This window comes from Rhinopithecus roxellana, chromosome 2, assembly GCF_007565055.1.
Source record: "Rhinopithecus roxellana isolate Shanxi Qingling chromosome 2, ASM756505v1, whole genome shotgun sequence".
NCBI classification, from domain to species: Eukaryota; Metazoa; Chordata; class Mammalia; order Primates; family Cercopithecidae; genus Rhinopithecus; species Rhinopithecus roxellana.
Window position 1 is genome coordinate 89,359,936 of NC_044550.1, and position 20,264 is coordinate 89,380,199.

Here is a 20,264-nt window from a genome sequence, read left to right on the forward strand (position 1 = left end):
GTGAAAGCACTTCATGCTCTTTTATAAACTTAGGATAAGAGATGTAGGTCAGTTGGTAGATTTGGAAATTCCATGATTTCCTGCTGCCAAACATAAATCCACACTCCCTTGATGAGACATACAGGGCAGCTCAAAATGCTTCCAGCTTGTGGTGCTTCCAACATGCTCTACAGTTACTGATCTCTGTGGTCTGGACATACTTTTGTCTAAGCTGTTGTTGTCTGTCTGGGATATCCACCACATTGTTAGCACCTTCCCCCTACCCTGTGAATTTCTTTAGGAAGTCTACCCTTGTGTTCCTGTCAGGATCAATCATTGCATATCATATTAAACTGTGATATTTTCAAAGGTGTGGGCTCTGTTATTCATCTTTGCTTCCCCAGTGCCTAGGACACAGCAGGCGTTTAATAAATGTTTGCTGAATTCTGTTGGGTCAGGATTATATTTTTAACTTGCTCTTTAAAAAAATCACTTATAAAGTTTGACAATATTATGATAACATATTCCCTTTCAGAAATAACTTTTCAGTAGCCTACAATTTATTTAATGTCAGGTTGATATAGAGGAGAAAACCAGGGAAAAGAATGAGGTTGCAAGGTAATAGAAGGAGGAGTCTGGGGAAAGCGTATGAGAAATTGATATTGTTCGACCTTTGCAGGGGTGTAGAAGAGGAAAAAAGGCAAATGGGGTTTGCTGGATATTGGATTTCTTTACTGTGTTAGTTGTAATTAGTTTTGGTTGCAAAAACCAATTGCTACAATACAGTAGGACCCAATTTTTCTCTCACAGAAAAGGACCCTGGGAGTGGATGGTCCAGGATGGTTTGGTGGTGGCTCCAAAGGTGAAAGGTTACAGGCTTCCACCCTTCTCTACTTGTGCTACCATGTGCTTGCATTTTCAGGGTCAGTTCGTAGCACAGATGGCTGCCAAACCCCAGCCATCATGTCTGCATTAAAAGCTAGAAGCAGAAGGAAAGGCAACAGAGCAGAAAAGTTACCTTTTCCATCCAAGACAGATTCCTTGAAACGTCATTTCTATTTATATCTCATTGTCCAGAATGTAGTCATGTGGCTACTTCAGGCCACCCAGGATCCTGGGACATGTAGTCTTTTATTCTGCAATGTGATGCGCCCTGCTAAAAATAATATAAAAATATCCTTCTAAGGAGAAAGAGGAAAATGGATATTGGAGCAGGGAACCCACAGTCTCTGTTACACCTCCTTTTCAGTTTTCCCCCTCACTCTTGGAGTGCATTAATTGCCTGTGCTCACATCCTACATCAGCTTAGCCACACTCCTTTAGCTTTTACATTATCTGTAATTCCTATTTGTCCTACTGAAAGTTTACTCAAGTCCTGGTATTCCTATGACATATATAAGGCAAAGGCTTATATTAAAGGTTTTAAGGAAGTGCTGGGAGAGAATTCCAAATAAGGTAAAGAAAATGATGAAACAAATGTCAACTTGGTTCAACTAGAGTTGATGATATTGAAGGGAAACTTTAGTTACACTAGATGTAAGTATATTCTATTTTAAATGTAAAATAAGGTAGGTCTCTAAAGGAGTAAAGTGAAATATGTAAATAGTCACAGTGGTATATATTAAAATATTCCCCCTTCGGGTGTTCGTCATACTTTCTGCTTCAGTATGAGGTATCTTCATCCTGGAACATTAACATGATTTTTAGCATTATTTAGAACCCTCTTTCATGTTGTACATCATATTCCAATGTGATACCTGATGCACAGAGCAAAACTGTTCTCTAGAGAGAGAGGGTTCAATTGCTGGATCAAGTTGGGAATTTGGTTGCTATAACCACAACATCGCAGATGTGCTGTACGTTTATGTAGGCTTCTGTGGCCTTTGGAGTACTGGGATTAGTAGTGTCTTGACACAGTAAGTAGCCGAAAAGAGAAGGACTCTGATATTTTTTGTGTATATAGTTGATGGAGTTCCACAGGTCACCTGATGCTTAAAGTCTTCAGTTAGGGCATTGTTTGTGATCCTTGCTATAAATGAGTGTGTGATAGTTCATCCCAGAAGTCCTGTTTGCAGTGATGTTTATATTTCTCTTGAAGAAATAAATAATACTATATTTCATAAAGATTTTAGAGTCTGATGTTTGTGTCAATGAAACACACTATTGTTTTTCTCTGGAAGATGTTTCGGTTGGTTACCCACTGCTAAGTGCTCAGGAACGCCTAACTCTTGTCTGTGCTGCAGTTGTTTTTGGAGAAGGGACGGAGGGATGTGTGAGTTACTGTTTCACTTGTATGAATTCAGGGTGTATCTTAAAATAATAGAGCAGCTAAATTTGTTTTTGTTTAAGAAAGTGTACTCTCTGTATTGGGGTCACTAACAGAAAATAACAAGAGTAATAATATGGTTAAAAGAAGGATTGATATGTGATGCAAATTATACTCTGGGAAATTGGAATGTCATTATTAAGATAAAAATGTCCAATTAATCATAGTTCAGGGACCTTCTTATGAGTTGAATATGTGTGTGTGTGTGTGTGTATATATATATATAGATAGATAGATAGAAGACAAAATCATATTTTGAAATGTTAAAGAAGATGACTTTATTCTGTATTATGTACCCACTTAATTTTTTCCATGTATTGTAAATTTTTTGACAGTACTTGTTGAAATAATAAAGTGAAGGACTATAGCTTAGATATTTATATTATTGCCTTTTTAAATGTAAGAATTTAAATGTCATGTGGTTTTTAAAAGGATCTGCAGTTATTTTTTATTACCAATTAGTATTTTGAATTGTGAATCCAAAATATTTAAATTATTGTCTTAGATGTTTCTTACAGCTTTATAGGGGTTACATATTTTTGCTATTAAATAGAAAATAGAATTTCTGCTATTGACTGTTCATGTATTTAGAGAGCTACACAAACATTAAATCATTATTTTCTTGGTTATACTTTTATCTACTTTTTTTGAGTCAGATATTTGAAGATAATCTTAACCTTATCTTTAATTGATGGCTTATCTTTTCATGTTTTATAACTAGAAATTGCTTAGAATGTAAGTGTAATTTCCTTAAGATAACTTTGGTATTAAACATTTTCAGATAGTTTTAAAAATGAGGGCAATTTAAAATTTGTCAAACATATTCTTGTGTTTTATTATTATTATTTTATGGTTCATTAGGGTGAATTTAGAAAATAGTCATTAGGCAGACTTAATTCAGTTTTACACATAGAAAAACCTCAAGTTGAGAAATTCCATTTCATTAGGCTAAATCAGATATATTTTAGGATGAATATGTATATATTCTAGCGTGTATGTATCAGAGGCATATATGTTTCCCTCTTTTCTTGCCATGATGGATATATTCCAGGATAATAATTTAGTTATTACTCGGAATCATGAGACCATTTCCGTTTACCTCTTTTCACCTTATCTTGAATTTAACTTACATAATTTTGGGAACACAAACTAAGGAATTGGCTTTGAATAAGGTATTCCAGGTTTTATAGCCATTATCCCATTTAAGTGATTTTTTTTTAGACAGAGTCTCACTCTGCCACCCAGGCTGGAGTGTAGTGGTGTGATCTTGTCTCACTGCAACCTTTGCCTCTCGGTCTCAAGTGATTCTTGTGCCTCAGCCTCCTGAGTAGCTGGAATTACAGTCATGTGCCACCACTCCTGGCTAATTTTTGTATTTTTTGTAAAGATGGGGTTTTGCCATGTTGGCCAGGCTGGTCTTGAAGTCCTGGCCTGAAGTGGTCCGCCTGCCTTGGCCTCCCAAAGTGCTGGGATTACAGGTGTGAACTACCATGTCTGGCCCCATTTAAGTGAACTTCTAAAATCTCTTATGTATAGGAAATTTTGTGTTTGAAAGCATCATTGTGACTGAAACAGATTTTTTTCATTGATTATCTATGTTGGAACATAAAGTAATTTTAGTCTTTCAAATATAGTAGAGAAGAGCTGCTTGATTACCATTCAAGCCCAAGAAACATGAATTTTAATTTTTCTAAGAACGTGCTTGTGGGACAGTATATAGAAAAGACTTTAGAGTCCTTGTGTTTGGCAATAATGATGGTTTGAAGATGACATGGGGCAAGACTTTCAAAGTAATTGCCCAAGGTAGAGGTTTTCAAACCAGGCAGTTATTAGATTTGACTGGCTGAGGATGGGCAAAATGCTGAGTCCCACGCCCTAGAGATTTTGGTTTGCCACATCTGGGTTGGACCTTGGACTCTCTTGTTTTAAAAGCATACCAGCAGGTGGTTAATCAGATTCGAACAGAGAGGCTGTAGGTGAATGACTTTAAAATCGATGTGTAATTGTTTTAAAGGTAGATCAATAGAAGAAGAGAATCCCTGGAAGATTTGGTAAAGTTGAAACCAGAGACAGGAACCTTATCTTAATGGTCTCTGTGTGCCAAAGCTAAGGGCCTGGATAGTATTTCCATGGAAAAAGAAGTTGATGGAGAATAATTTAAAAGGGCTAATTGGTGGAATTTAGTGACTGAAGGTTACAGACAAGGGAAGAAAAAAAGTAAAAAATGGCTTCAGTTCTTTGAATTTGGATGTCTATAGAGCAATTACAGCTATAACCAAATCTGGAGGGAATGAGGTAGGTGGGTATCAGAGTTGAAATGAAGATACTTGATTTTAGGCATGTTTAATTAATGCATTGACAAATAGATGGGAACTACGGGGAATATAAAGAGATAACCTGGGTTCCTGAGAAAGATTGTAGATACAGGGTAGGGTAGGTGGAGGTTGGGTAAATAGAAAGAATACCAAAGGAAAAGAAGAGTACTTACAGCTATGTCAGAAAGTAACAAACAGGAACAGAATTTGCAAACTTTAAAATTTTGCTGTACTGACCAACCCAGTGCAGAGATGTCTCATGGTCATTTTAGCAAGCCATGCAATATGTTGTCAATCCTTACATAAAGTGAATGCCAGATTTATAAAGTTACCGAATTTTGTAAATGAGGCAGTATTAATCTTTCACAAAACATTAATTTGAAAATGATTGAGTTGCTTTCATATTTTGGCTTCTATGAACATTCACAAATGTCTGTTTGTGTGGGTGTATGCTTTCCTTAATGTCTTGGAAAGGTACCTGGGGTGAAATTGATGGATAACATGGTAAATGTGTATTTAACTGTATAAGGAACTCCCACACTGTATTCCACAGTGGCTGTAACATTTTTTATGCACACTAGCAGTTTATGAGATTTCTGTTTGCCTCACATCCTCGTCAACGCTTGGTATTGTCAGTCTTTTTCATCTTAGCTGTTCTAGTAGATATGTGGCAGTATTCTTACTGTGGTTTTTATTTTGCATTTCTCTGAAGATTAATGTTGATATTTTTTTCATGTGTTTGTTGGCCATTTCTATATCTTGGCAAAGTGTCAGTTCACCTCTTTTGCTGTTTTAAAAAATTGGATTGTTTGTCTTATTTTTGAGTTGTGTAAGCAATCTTTATGTGTTTTGGATACAATTATTTTGTTGGCTATATTTTGCAAAAATTTCCTCCTAATCTAACATGCACCTTAAAAAAATAAAGTAAAAACTCTGTGTTTTTGAAAGCTAAGGCTTTTAATCTTTCTTTTTTTTTTTTTTTTTTTTTGAGATGGAGTCTCGCTGTGTCGCCCAGGCTGGAGTGCAGTGGCCTGATCTCGGCTCACTGCAAGCTCCGCCTCCCGGGTTCACGCCATTCTCCCGCCTCAGCCTCCGAGTAGCTGGGACTACAGGCGCCCGCCACCACGCCCGGCTAGTTTTTTGTATTTTTAGTAGAGACAGGGTTTCACCATGTTAGCCAGGATGGTCTCAATCTCCTGACCTCGTGATCCACCCGCCTCGGCCTCCCAAAGTGATGGGATTACAGGCTTGAGCCACCGTGCCCGGCAAGGCTTTTAATCTTAATGAAGTCCATGTTGTCAACCTGTTTTTTATACTTTGTACTTTTAGTGTCCTCGTTAATAAATCTTTTCTTAACCTCATGTCATAAAGGTTTCCTCAGTTTTTCTTCTAGAAATGTAATAGTTTTACTTCTTCCATTTAGGTCTGAGATCTATTTTGATTTAATTTTTGTGTGTGGTGTGAGGTAAGGGTTGAGATTTACATTTCTTCATACAGATATTCAGTTGTTCTAGAAGACTTCATTGAAAAGAATAGTTTTAATCCATAGAATTGCCTTGGCATGTTTGTTTGAAATCAATTAATTGTAAAAATAAATTATTTAACTATGAAATATTTGTTTAGATCTATCTCTGGAATCTCTCTTCTGTTCCATTGCTTTACATGTCAGTTCTTCCACCAGTACCACAATATCTTCATTTGTGTAACTTTATAGTCACTTTTGAAGTCATGTAGCATAAATCCCTGACTTTGTTCTTGATTATTTTTATTCTGTCCTTGCCTTTTTATATAAATTTTAAACCAGGTTATCAGTGCCAAAAAAATGTTTGTTGGGATTTGGTTGGAATTGCACTGAGTCTGTAGATCAGCTTGGGAAAGATTACTATCTTAACAATATTGAGCTTTCCAAACCGTGAACTCTCTCTCCATTTAAGTTTTCTAGAATTTCCCTTTGCAAGGTTAAGTTCCCTTTGGTAGTTTTTAGTATACAGATCATACACATTCTTCATTGTATTTATTCCTAAGTATTTTGTATTTTGATTATAAGTAATAGATTTTTACCACTTCAGTCTATAAGGGAGAAGCTCTGAAACAAAGGTTATGCAATATTGCCAGTGTTAGTTATTGGTAGAATTAGAACAATCTTTCACTTACAAAACAAGTACAGGCTCATGAGAAAAGTCCACATTTAATTCAGATGAATTAAACCAGTTGCCATGTTATGACTTGATATCTTTGTAAAAGATTATATATGTGTACATGTGTTCTTTTAATTTCCAAGAATTATGAATACAGTATTTTTCAAGTGACCTGAATTTTTGTTGAGGTTCAGTCTTACAAAGACATACTTACCATTTCAACTTCTCTTATGGTATGTGCCAATTTTTGGGCAGGTTAGTGGCTAGGTTTTGATGCCATTAACATAGAGCTTTAAAGAATAGCAGATGTTTAGTCGTGATTCTTGAGATCAGTTCAAGTTCTTACTTGCTTAGGGCCAATCTGAATCATTCGTTATATTCATCTGCCATTTTTCTCATTAATATGTTACATAGATCTGTTTGGTTAATTCTTAATGTAATTGTTTATTTTACTTCTTGAATGAATTTTATAAAAAATAAGGCCATTTGAAAATAAGATATTGGCCGGGCGCGGTGGCTCAAGCCTGTAATCCCAGCACTTTGGGAGGCCGAGACGGGTGGATCACGAGGTCAGGAGATCGAGACCATCCTGGCGAACACGGTGAAACCCCGTCTCTACTAAAAATACAAAAAACTAGCCGGGCGAGGTGGCGGGCACCTGTAGTCCCAGCTACTCCGGAGGCTGAGGCAGGAGAATGGAATAAACCCGGGAGGCGGAGTTTGCAGTGAGCTGAGATCCGGCCACTGCACTCCAGCCTGGGCGACAGAGCGAGACTCCGTCTCAAAAAAAAAAAAAAAAAAAAAAAAGAAAATAAGATATTAGAGCTAAGCTTCCTTGTCTATACAACTCATACACGGCCAGCTTTGCACACTGAAATGGTGAACATTTAACAAAAGTATATTGGATGGGCATGTATCTACATGCTGAAAGGAAAAGCTGTTATGGACCATAACTTTTATACCAGCTGATCAGCTGCCATCTGTGTACAAAGCACTGTGATCAGCAGAGACCTGTTTGTGCCACTGTGTAGACTGATAGCAGCAGATTAATTTAGCTGAGCTGTTCTCTAGCAGTTTGGTCACGAGGACATAGATACTACCAAAGTGTAGTCATCACACCACTGATCTTTGCTGGTTTAGATTGTGGCAAGAGAGAAAAACTGCTTGCTCTCTTCACCCTAATACAGCTGAGGTAAGAGCCACCTTTTTTTCTCTTGAAGGGAAAAACGAGAGCAAATCTGCCTCTTTTAACTTTTCCCATGCTGTTTGATTTAAATTTATTCTAGTCTTTTCCATGATAATCCCCCAGGCCAGGTATACAGTTCAGCATCTTTTTGGCGGAGAGCAACTAGTTTGTAGCGCAGCTTGGGTAAATTTTAATAACAAAATTGTGTTGCCAGCACGAAGCATTTGACTTTGAAGACTGAGGAGAGCAGACATTGCAGATTTCCCTACTTGCCCTTCACTTACAAGAGAGTAGATAATGAATTAATAGAAATTGATAAAGACTGTCTGTCAGGCAGCCGCTGAGGTCATGAGGCTGGTATGCGAAAAGAGTACCCATACAACATGCGAAACACATAGCTGCAGCCAGGAGAGGTGGGTGGGTCATCGAAGCAGGAAATTAGCCGTCAGATGGAATGTTGGCCTCTGTACAAGCTACGCCGTGCGCATGGACTCACTGGGAGAAAACACACAGGGAAATGGGGAGTGCTCAGTGCTGCAGAGAAAAGAGCTCCTATAGAAGGTGACAGCACTATTGCTGTTAGTGGTACTTCAAAGATACTGAAGACAGTGCAGGTTAGAATTTTTTTTAAAGGAATTAAAATGTTAGTAGCTTAAGTATGTTTAGTGCTTGTTAAATAGACAACAAACTACTGAGGAACGAACAGGGGAAATAGCACAGCTATAAGGCCTAGATATTGTATAATAATTTTTATCGTGTACGCTATTTTTATAAGCAGAGATTAAATGTTGAGATCCACTTTGCAGAGGAGCAAACTTCTGTTAATTTGTGTTGGGGGGATGATTGTTAGAATGTTTCTAAGTGAGCCTTGAAAGAAATTTAGAGATGTATAGTGTGTGTTCAGTTTTCCCAATACTTCTGAAATATAAGCCGGTTAAAGTCCATGCTTTAGAAGCAGTTTGCAGTTTACACACATGCATGTAATTTATATATGTATCTGGTGTGTGTGTGTGATTTTTAACATAGCTGTTACTTTTTTGGGGTCTAAACTAATGAGTCAACTTATTAAGAAAATATTACATGTATTTTATGGAAAGTCTTTCAACCTTGCCACTTTCCTTTTATACTTATATTAAAATTTATTCTTATATACGTTACCAATTTTTGAGAATGGAATTGATGGCATCAGCAGTTACTTGTTAGCTTTTCCTCCCTACTTTAATTGCCACTCTGCTGTCTGAAGACAGTGTTATGTGATTGTTTTTTTGCAAGTCCTAAACAAATAAATTGGTTTTGATTTAGGAACATCAGTCCAGTCAGTTACTTAGACTTTTTTAAGGAAGAAACTAAAATTTAGTAACTGCCTATCATTTTCTGGAAACAGGGGTGTGAAAAATTGATATATTGGAGTATTACGTTTTTAATCATTTTGTAAATTAGGACTGCCCACCAGTATAATATCTGCTTGACTCCTGTGTATTCCCTTGCTGGGTGTAGGCTGACTTGAATAAGTTTACATTCCGATACCGAGAATTGCATTCCACTGGGTAGTTCTGACGTACAAGAAGAATGTGGAGGCCCATACAAAGGGCAAGATTAGGGACACTGATAGAAGAGGCTTCTATGCACTGTGACTGCCTTTCGTGGAAAGCTCACACTGGCAGAAAGTGCTCTTGACCCAACTTGGGAGAGGAAAATGTGGTCACAGAAACTTCGGACAACTGGACCTTACAACACCTGCAGCACCCTGTCTGGTGTTTCATTGCCTATGGGTATTTACGAAAACTAGGTAAGACTTTACGTTCTCAAACTTTCATGCTGTGTGGGAGTCTTGAAGGAAAGTTTAGTTTTTTCTATTTTTTATATTATATGGAAGACTACTTAGTAATTTTTTTGTCTTCATATTTTTGATATTACAAAGTCATGTCATTTGCACCTGTAGAAGTATTTAACTTAGTTTCAATTTTGCTAACAATTTTACTTTTTAATTTTTAAATTGTTTTGTGTAAAAACTTCAGCAAAAAAATTTAATGGAATGAAAGTCTGAATTGTTATACTGTTTTTAGAGCAGTCGTTCTTAGCCATACTGAGGGAGTACTAGCATTTAGGAATAATCTGTTTCATATGCTGCAAGTGGTCTTTTCAGTAATCATTTACTGGTGGGCTTAATTTTTTTTCTGTTTTGACATGGCAGAGAACTCACAGATTTACCAGAAGTAAACCTACATCACTTTTAGTTGTTATCTTGTGATTGTTTAATGTAAGATTTTAAGGACATGCTGAAATTACATTGAGATTGAATTGTTGAAAGGCGAGGTGTACAGCGTATTTATACAGAACAATTTAGAAAGCTTTAAAATAGACCATAGTGATCACATTTTCATTCTGTGTAGAAGGAGAAGACTATCAGCATTCTTAAAACACATATACCGTACTTCTCCCTTCCACCACCCCCTTTTCCTACTTTATGGCCTCTGACTAAACACCTCTTGTCAAATGCTAGTGTCTAGTTAGAAAGAACAAGTTTTTAAAATATTCAGGCTAACTCTCATTGATAACTGTTAACCTACATCTTTCTTGTTTTTGAAAGACAGCTATTCATATATGTGTGTTAATACGTGTGTGTTGATGGCGTGTCTTATATACAAATACACATATACACACAGACTGAAACTACTAGAAGACCAGAAATAACTTTTGAAAGATATTTTAATTCTAAGTAGAAAAGATAAGCCATGTATCTTTAAAAATTAAGGAGTCTGAAATTTTAAAATATCTTGTTTATCTTGATAAACAACAGATCTTTGCTGAGGTAACCCTAAAGCTCTTTATGGTCATTTGTAATTTTGCTGAATTTGAATTGCCTTCTGAATTACAAATGCTGATTTGTGTTTTTCACTCAACTAGCTACTGAGTGAGCCTGGCCATTGAGAATTCACCTCTCAATGAAACTCACTTCTCGACTTGTCATTGGGCTATAGCTGTTTGTGTACTTGTCATCCATGGCATATAAACTACTTAAGAAGAGGGACTGTATTTAATGAGTTTTTTTGTAAACTCTCAGTATTGAGTACCGAGTTTATATTGGTAATATCGATTCTGTTATGTGTCCAGTGAACATTTGGAAGAGGAATAGATAGCACAATAATATATATGTCAGAAATAATGTTATCTAGTCATGCACTGTGTAATAATGTTTTGATCAATAATGGACCACATATACAGTGGTCGTCCCAGAAGATTATAATATGGTATTTTTACTGTACCTTTTCAATGTTTAGATGTTTAGATACACAAATACCATTGTGTTACAATTGCCTACAATATTCAGTAGAGTAACATTCTGTATGGGTTTGTAGCCGAGGAGCAATAGGCTGTGTCATCTAGCCTAGGTTGATAGTAGGCTATCCCATCTTGGTTTGTGTAAGTATACTCTGTGATGGTCACACAACAGTAAAATCGCAAAACAACGTATTTCCCAGAACATATCTCCATCCTTAAGCAATGCATGACTGTATGTTAATATATATTATTACTCACACGTATTATTTTGTTATGTGTTAAAGATTAAGTTGTATTCTTAATCCAAAAATTTCAAATCCAGAATGCTCCAAAACTTGAAATTTTTTGAGCACTGACATGGTGCTCAAAGGAAATACCCATTGGCGCATTCTGGATTTCATATTTCTAGAGTAGGGATGCTCTACCTATACATGCAAATATTCCCAAATCCAAAATAATCCAAAATCAAAGCACTTCTGATTCTAAGCATTTTGGATAATGGATACTTGACCTGTCTTTCAGTCGTATTTGTTTACCTTCTGCCCATCTCTAACTAGTTCTTTCACCCAATGTCTGTCACTTCGTTGTTAAATTATCATATAAAAGAGACAGGTTCCCAGTTTGTCCGTCATCAAATATAACTCTTTATTTGTTCCTAAGATTTGTTGTTTGTTAAAATAGTGATTCTACTTTTTCTTATTCAAGTCCCAGATTTTGGCCAAGAAACCCAAATATCCTCTCTATAGTTTCTTTTCTAAGATTTTTTTATTGTGGTAAAAAAAAATATGTAAACTATGTCATTTTAACTATTTTTAAATGTATGGTTACATTTAAGTGTGTGTTCCAGTGGCATTAATAACATTCACACTGTTGTGTCACTAGAGGCGCTACCTCTTTCTAAAGCTTTTCTGTAACTCCAGATGGAAACCCTGAAACCATTATGCTTTCCAAACCACTTTCTCCAACCCGTGGCAACCTTGAATCGACTTTCTGTCTCTATTAATTTGCCTATTCTAGATATTTCATGTAAGTGGAATCATATGTTTGTACTTTTGTGGCTGGCTTGTTGTCTTTAGTGTATGTTTTCAAGATTCATCTATGTTGTAGCAGGTATCTGAACTTCATTCCTTTATATGGTTGAATAATATTCCATTATGTGTGTATGCCACAGCTTGTTTATCTGTTCATCCATTGTTGGACACTGGGGTTGTTTCCACATTTTGGCTACTGTGAATAATGTTGCAGTGAGCATTGGTGTACAAATATCTGTTTGAGTCCCTGCTCTCAGTTCTTTTTGGTGTTTACCTAGGGCTAGAATTTCTGTGTCATATGTTAATTCTATGTTTAGATTTTTGAGAAATTGCCAAACTGTTTTCCACAGTGGCTGTATCATTTTACATGCCCACTAGCAATGCACAGAGTTCCAAGTCCTCCACATTCTTTTTTTTCTTTCTTTTTGCTTTCTTAAAAAAGGAAAATAGTAAAAAATTGTAGCCATCCTGGTATCTCATTTGCATGTGGCTTCAGGTGTGAAATGGTATCTTACTGTGGTTTTGATTTGCTTTTCTCTGATGACTAAAGATGCTGAGGACCTTTTCATGTGCGTATTGGCTCTTTGTGTATCTTCTGTGGAGAAATGCCTATGTAAGTCCTTTGTCAAGTTGACACTGGGTTGTCTTTTTGTTGTTTAAGAATTTTTTATGTATTTTGAATATTGAATCTTTATCAGGTATGTGATTTGCAAATACTTTCTTATTCTGCAGGTTGCCTTTTCAGTTAAGGCCCTTTGATGCGGATTTTTTCATTGTGATGAAATTCAGTTGATCTGTGTTTATTCTCCTGCTCCTCATGCTTTTATTTTCCAGAGCTAAGAATCTATTGCCAACTCCAAGTTCATGAGGATTTAATCCTATGCTTTTACTAAGAGTTTACTTTTGGCTTTTATATTTAGCTTGTTGATTCATTTCGAGTTAATTTTTGTCTATGGTGTGCAGTAGGGGTCCAATTTCATTCTTTTTCATGTGAAAGCCAATAATCCCACCACCATTTGTTGAAGACTGTGTTCTTCTCCCATTGAACAGATATGGCATCCTTGTCAAAAACCAGCTGGTCAATCATTTGCAGTAACCTGGATGAGACTGGAGACTATTATTTTGAGTGAAGTAACTCAGAAATGGAAAACCAAACATCATATGTTCTCACTCATAAGTGGGAACTAATCTATGAGGATACAGAGGCATAAGAATGACACAGTGGATTTTGGGGACTCAGCGGGGAAGTGTGAGAAGGGGGTGAGGGATAAAAGACTACAAATTGGGTGCAGCGTATACTGCTTGGGTGATGGGTGCACCGAAATCTCACAAATCACCCCTAAAGAACTTATATAACCAAGTGCCACCTGTTCCCCAATAACCTGTGGAAATAAAAAATTAAAAAAAGAAAAAAAGAAAACATAAGAAAAAAAAGTACTGTTAATTTAACACTCACACACAAAAAATCAATTGGCCATTGATGTATGAGTTGATTTCTGGACTCCCACTTCTATCCTTTTGGCCTAAGTACCACACTGTTTTGATTACTGTAGCTTTGTAGTAAATTTTGAAATTGGGAAGTGTGAGTCCTCTGACTTTGTTCTTTTTCAAGATTTTCTTGGCAAATTAGGGCCCACTGAATTTCCATATGAATTTTACGACCAGTTTTTTCATTTCTGTAAAAAAGACTGGTCTAATTTTGATAGAGGGTATGTTGAATCTGTAGATCACCTTATGTAGTTTATTGTAAGACTTACTAAAAAAAAAAAAAAAACAGTGCTGTATTTGACAGTGTTAAGAGTCCATTTCTGACAGTGGCACCAAGGAACAGGATGTAATCACATTTGGATCAGAATGTAGTCACATGGTTTAGAGCAATCCTTACCTACTCCTGATTTTTGATCAAGGATCGTAAGTATACATTTAAGTTACCCAAGTTCTTTAATTGTTTTTTTTCTAAATTATTTCTAAGTTTTTAAAAAATGATTATTTTAGAAACTTGAGGGATACTGGCTTTTAGCTGGTGTAATAGGACTTAATGAATTATTATTATTATTATTATTATTTTGAGACGGAATCTTGCTCTATCACCCAGGCTGGAGTGTAGTGGCGTGATCTCGCTCACTGCAACCTCTGCCTCCCGGGTTCAAGTGATTCTTCTGCCTCAGCCTCCCGAGTAGCTGGGACTTCAGGCACACGCCACCATGCCTGGCTAATTTTTTTTTTTTTTTTTTTTTTTTTTTGAGATGGAGTCTTGCTCTGTTGCCCAGGCTGGAATGAGTGGTGTGATCTCGGCTTACTGCAAGCTCTGCCTCCTGGGTTCACGCCATTTGTTGGCCAGTCTGGTCTCAAACTCCTGACCTCAGGCGATCTGCCTGCCTCAGCCTCCCAAAGTGCTGGGATTATAGGCATGAGCCACCGTTCCCGGCCTATTATTATTATTTTTGAGCCTGAGTCTTGCTCTGTTACCCAGGCTGAAGTGCAGTGGTGCAATCTCGACTTACTGCAACCTCCATCTCCTGAGTTCAAGTGATTCTCCTACCTCAGCCTCCTGAGTAGTTAGGATTACAGGTGCCTGCCATTATGCCTAGCTAACTTTTGTATTTTTAGTAGAGACGGGGTTTCACCATGTTGGCTAGGCTGGTCTCAAACTCCTAACCTCAAGTGATCTTCCCATCTTGGCTTTCCAAAGTGCTGGGATTACAGGCATGAGCCACCAAGCCCAGCCTATGAAAAGTTATCTTAATTTATGCATCTGGTCTTTTGGAAAGCCCTTTGGATTCCCTGAATTTTTTGTGAGAAATTTTTCAGTTCTGTGTATTTCCCCTTAGAAACTCTTCGGGGATAATACCCTCTTACAGATTTGATTTTTCTATAAGGGCATGTATTGTAATTATTGTTTTTGATTCTTTCCTTGTGTGTCCATCATTTCATACTTTTGTCTTTGTTTATAATTTTACTTGTTGTGTAAGCATCTTGCTGTGCTAATGCATTCAAAGACTTCGTTTTTGTTAATAACTTTTAACTGAAAACTGAGAACCTGTTGTTTAATATAATATTAAATACTGTGTGCATTTGATCACCTTTTCAGTGTAGAGCATTTCATTGTGCACACTGGATCCTCTGTGGCTTTCCTGCACTCACACTTTATAAAATGTCTTGTACTTTATTCTTACTGTTTTGGTTTTTGTTTTACTCTCTCAAAGTGTATTTGTTATTTGCAGTCCTGAAGATTTTGCACCATTTTTTTCCACTCAGTAATCTAAAATATTTAAAAGGATTGTTCATTATATTGTCAATGAGGTACTTTATCTCCTACACATCTTCATCTGTTGCCTTTTTTAAGTCTCTGTACTTATTTTCCAGAGCCGAATTTCTTCAGTTTATTTGTATAGAACTTGGCCAAAGATTTTTGAAAATGTTGTAAATAATCATATTTATTTACTTTTGTTTATGTATTTATTGTTTCAAAGAATCAGAGAGCAGAAGCAGAAGTAACTTGTGGACTTAATTTCGAGCTAACTTTTTTTTTTTTCATTGCTGTGTCTGTTTCTTCCAACCTTACAGCTTCTGGTTTGTGAGCTAAGAGCACATCATCTCTGTGAGAGAGCTCAGAGACTTTGTCACTCATCAGGCCTATCGTGTGCACTCATGACCTACTCTTTGGCTCCTTTGAGGCTGCTCTTCCTTTCTGCATTCCTGGCTGTGTTTGAAAAAATAGATTGTTGAATAAATGAAGTAATATATTCTCTCTTGCTAATATGTGTTCTGTGCACATTGCTTTTTCCATTCAGCTTTTTCAATAAATACATCTGATGGAGAGTCTGCAGTTTCTCGTGTTCATATCTTTGTGACGCTTTGTGGAACTCGAGTCTTTTTGTGATTGAAAAAGTTTCATCAGGCTCTAGTGCAACTGACTCTCTGAAAAACTCTCATGGAAATATTTTTATAGAGCACATTTTAGGAAATGTAAACTTTTCATCCCCAAAGTAATAGTGTGCTAGTGCAACTTGAAGTGTGACTTCCTAGCCATAAAGTTCTGTTGAATGAATGACTAATTGGTAAGAGGATTTGCACCCTAAATCCTGGAGTGGGGAAGATGGTACTATATTTATATATAAAATAATTAACAGTTATATAGTTTATTTATGTGAACATTAACACCTTTTGTTGCTAAAATTTGTAAACAATTCTAGGCATGTATTTTTGTATCAGGTGTTATATGAACAGTGTATACTTTACAAACATTTATGATTTTTTACTATGTTACATTTAAAAATGGATAAACATTAGACCACTATATTTATAAACTTGTCTAAGTCTGTATGTAACCTGCCAGATATTTTACTCACACATTGAGATTATTTATTAATTTGTAGTGCATAATTGTAAGCTTCGTTTAAAAAAATTAAATTGCAAATAGGTAGATTCAGAAACTCAAATTTTTGTGTGTATTGAAGAGTTATGGAATTTCAGTTGTATTTAATTGTAAGCTAAAAGAAATGTTTAAAAATTCAGATCATTTAAATTGTATGAGAAGTAACATGAAGATAGATTTATTATGTTTCTGGCAAATTTTTTCACTTAAAAGTACTCTAACGTGTATGTTTCTGTGGGCATATATGTGTGACAGCATATATGTGTGACTGTATATATGAACATTTAAAACTTTTTTTCAAATATGTTAAACATGATGCTGGTTTTGATTTTCATGGAAACTTTTTCTTCTTTTCAAGGCAGGGTTTTACTCTGTTGCCCAGGCTAGAGTGCAGTGGCACATTCTTGGCTCACTGCAACCTCTGCCTCCCATGCTCAAGTGATCCTCCCATCTCAACTTCCTGAGTAGCAGGGACTATAGGCTCACACCACCATGCCTGGCTAATTTTTGTACTTTTAGTAGAGACAGGATTTCACCATGTTGCCCAAGCTAGTCTCGAACTCCTGGGCTCAAGTGATCATCCCTCCTCAGGCTTCCAAAATGCTGGGATTGCAAGCATAAGCCATCGCATCTGGCCAGAAATGATTTTGGAAAAGGACTTAATTATCTTTAACAATCAAATAATTATTATTAAGGAAAAGGACTTAAGTGATGGCCTAGTCTAACCTGATAAACCTGTAAACAAATAAAATTTATTGTATGATGTGGTGAAGATAGTTTGCTAGAGATTGCAGACGATAGAATGACAATATTGGCTTTTCTATTTTCTTCCTCTTACATGACTTGGCTCCTGATACTTGAAACATGTATATTACTATGATATAAAGAGGATTATAAATGGAACAAGAATTTCCATAGGAGTCCGTCACAGTGCCTAATTAACTTGGAAAAAATTGTTCAATGAAATAGTTTTTGATAGAATTTTAAAGCATTTTTTTAAAGATAAGTTTATTAAGTATGATTGACAAAAATTTTAATATTAGGCCAGTGGTGGTAGCTCACACCTGTAATCCCAGAATTTTGGGAGGCCAAGGAGGGAAAATTGATTGTGGCCCTAAGTTCAAGACCAACCTGAGCAACATAGCTAGACTTTGTCTGTACAAAAATTTAAAAAAAAAAAAAAAAAAGCCATGTATGGTGGTATACACCTGTAGTCCCAGGTACTTGGGAGTCTGAGGTAAGGTAGAAGGGTTGCTTGAGTCCAGGAGTTCAAGACTGCAGTGAGCTGTGATTGTGCTGCTATACTGTGGCTTGGGTGATGGAGTGAGACCCTGTCTCTTTAAAAAAAAAAAAAAAAAAAAGTTAAGTCCTGAATGGGCAAAAACTGGCAGCCTTCCCTTTTAAAACTGGCACAAGACAGGGATGCCTTCTCTCACCACTCCTGTTCAACATAGTGTTGGAAATTCTGGCCAGGGCAGTCAGGCAGGAGAAAGAAAGAAAGAAAGTGTATTCATTTAGGAAAAGAGGAAGTCAAATTGTCCCTGTTTGCAGATGACTGATTGTATATTTAGAAAACCCCATCATCTCAGCCCCAAATCTCCTTAAGCTGATAAGCAACTTCAGCAAAGTCTCAGGATACAAAATCAATGTGCAAAAATCACAAGCATTCTTATACACCAGTAACAGACATACAGAGAGCCAAATCATGAGTGAACTCCCATTCACAATAGCTTCAAAGAGAATAAAATACCTAGAAATCCAACTTACAAGGGATGTGAAGGACCTCTTCAAGGAGAATTACAAACCACTGCTCAGTGAAATAAAAGAGGACACAAACAAATGGAAGAACATTCCATGCTCATGGATAGGAAGAATCAATATCGGGAAAATGGCCATACTGCCCAAGGTAATTTATAGATTCAATGCCATCCCCATCAAGCTACCAATGAGTTTCTTCACAGAATTGGAAAAAACTGTTTTAAAGTTCATATGGAACCAAAAAAGAGCCTGCATTGCCAAGACAATCCTAAGCCAAAAGAACAAAGCTGGAGGCATCACACTGTCTGACTTCAAACTATACTACAAGGCTACAGTAACCAAAACAGCATGGTACTGGTACCAAAACAGAGATATAGACCAATGGAACAGAACAGAACTCTCAGAAATAACACCACACATCTACAACTATCTGATCTTTGACAAACCAAACAAAAATTAGAAATGGGGAAAGGATTCCCTATTTAGTAAATGGTGCTGGGAAAACTGGCTAGCCATATGTAGAAAGCTGAAACTGGATCCCTTCCTTACACCTCATACAAAAATTAATTCAAGATGGATTAAAGACTTAAATGTTAGACCTAAAACCATAAAAACCCTAGAAGAAAACCTAGGCAATACCATTCAGGACATAGGCATGGGCAAGAACTTCATGTCTAAAACACCAAAAGCAATGGCAACAAAAGCCAGAATTGACAAATGGAACCTAATTAAACTAAAGAGCTTCTGCACAGCAAAAGAAACTACCATCAGTTAACAGGCAACCTACAGAATAGGAGAAAATTTTTGCAATCTACTCACCTGACAAAGGGCTAATATCCAGAATCTACAAAGAACTCAAACAAATTTACAAGAAAAAAACAACCCCATCAAAAAGTGGGCAAAGGATATGAACAGACAGTTCTCAAAAGAAGACATTTATGCAGCCAACAGACACATGAAAAAGTGCTCATCATCACTGGCCATCAGAGAAATGCAAATCAAAACCACAATGAGATACCATCTCACACCAGTTAGAATGGTGATCATTAAAAAGTTGGGAAAAAACAGATGCTGGAGAGGATGTGGAGAAATAGGAACACTTTTACACTGTTGGTGGGACTGTAAACTAGTTCAACCATTGTGGAAGACAGTGTGGTGATTCCTCAAGGATCTAGAGCTAGAAATACCATTTGACCCAGCCATCCCATTACTGGGTATATACCCAAAGGATTATAAATCATGCTGCTATAAAGACACATGCACACCTATGTTTATTGCGGCACTATTCACAATAACAGAGACTTGGAACCAATCCAAATGTCCATCAATGATAGACTGGATTAAAAAAATGTGGCACGTATACACCATGAAATACTATACAGCCATAAAAAAGGATGAGTTCATGTCCTTTGTAGGTACATGGATGAAGCCAGAAACCATCATTCTGAGCAAACTATCGCAAGAACAGAAAAACAAACACCGCATGTTCTTGCTCATAGGTGGGAATTGAACAATGAGAACACTTGGACACAGGAAGGAGAACATCACACACCAGGGCCTGTCGTGGGGTGGGGGTAGGGGGGAGGGACAGCATTAGGAGATATACCTAATGTAAATGATGAGTTAATGGGTGCAACACACCAACATGGTACATGTATACATATGTAACAAATCTGCACGTTGTGCACATGTACCCTAGAACTTAAAGTATAATAATAATTTTTTAAAAGTTCATATTAAATGGAAGGAAAGAAATATTTTTGTGATTGAGGTGTCACATTAACAAAAAGAGCTTCACTGGAATTCACTGTTCTTGATTCTAGTTTGCATATCCCTATGTCAGAAACAATAAATCTTCTCCAGTGTTAACG

General features: G+C 36.6%; 1 protein-coding gene across 1 annotated transcript in view; it reads left to right on the top strand.

Annotated features, from left to right (window-relative positions):
• The window catches only part of RAPGEF2 (Rap guanine nucleotide exchange factor 2), a 269,038-nt gene that overhangs the window by 126,566 nt on the left and 122,208 nt on the right, over positions 1-20,264 (top strand).